This window comes from Aplysia californica, unplaced genomic scaffold (assembly GCF_000002075.1).
Source record: "Aplysia californica isolate F4 #8 unplaced genomic scaffold, AplCal3.0 scaffold00746, whole genome shotgun sequence".
NCBI lineage: Eukaryota > Metazoa > Mollusca > Gastropoda > Aplysiida > Aplysiidae > Aplysia > Aplysia californica.
In genome coordinates this window covers 324,649-325,754 of record NW_004798016.1, presented here as the reverse complement: position 1 = coordinate 325,754, position 1,106 = coordinate 324,649, and positions in this window count along the sequence as shown.

Sequence of the window (1,106 nt, the reverse complement as noted above, 5' to 3'; positions counted from 1 at the left end):
ATAATATAGTGTAAAGCGCATAGAGCCTGCTGCTGAGCGGGGATGTGCGCTATACAAATGCTATCTATTATTATATTTATTATTACTTTTGAGGACCTACACAGACGGCTTGGATATATTTCAGTAGAAATGTAACGTCACTTCATTCGCAGAAACGCAGACAAATGCCTCATAATAAATAGATTATGCATTTAAACGAAATGCACTACATAAACCCAGGGGCGGTTTGTTAACTGGACAAGACAGATTTAAAAAGGTTTACAGATGGGACAATATCGGTTTTAAAAGCAAGTCCGTCTTTTGTTTCTAATTGGGAGATTATGTTTATTGAACGCATGTTTTGAGAACTTTTAGTGCATGTGTTCACTATAAAATTAATTTTTTGTAATAAGTTTTGCCACTAAAAAATGTCATTGGTGAGCTGTGACGTAGGCCTGGGCCATATGCGTACGCAAAATGTGTGTGGGAAGCGGGAAAGTGCTGTGAACAATCCCATTTTCAGTGTGATGGGGATTTGTAGTATTTTATATAAATTTACGAAGAAAAGTTTTTTAGTCTAGCCTCAATTGTTGTGGAAAAATATGATTAAGCTAAGACAAATTGATACAAACTGCAGTGCAAAGTATGGGTGACATTGATTCAACCGTTAAAGGGATATTAATCAAGGATAAGTTGCACCACGAGTTTTTGTCCACACTATAGTCTAGATTGCATTTATATAGCGCTCTATCCCATACTTGTATAAGGTCTGAGCGCTTTACAGCAATCACATGATCATTAAACGATTCAAACAAGAGAAAATATAGATTATATATCATCTCACCTCTAAAGTTTTAAAACGAACAGCAATAGACCGGTGTCTGTAAATCCGCGGTAAGACGCTCCGCAGTTGCACGCAGAAGACCCGAGTTCGAATCCCTAGTCGGAAGAATTTGAAACGTGTGCCGATATCGCGGCCTTTCTGCTGGGACGTTGTGTCCCAAGCAGCCTGAGTTGCCCCAGACAGGCAGGGTCGACTAGGCCGCCTTCTAAACGATTTAATGTGTGCCGATGGGGACGTAAAAACAACTTCTTCATTTTTAAAAATTAAAAAAATCATATTGTTA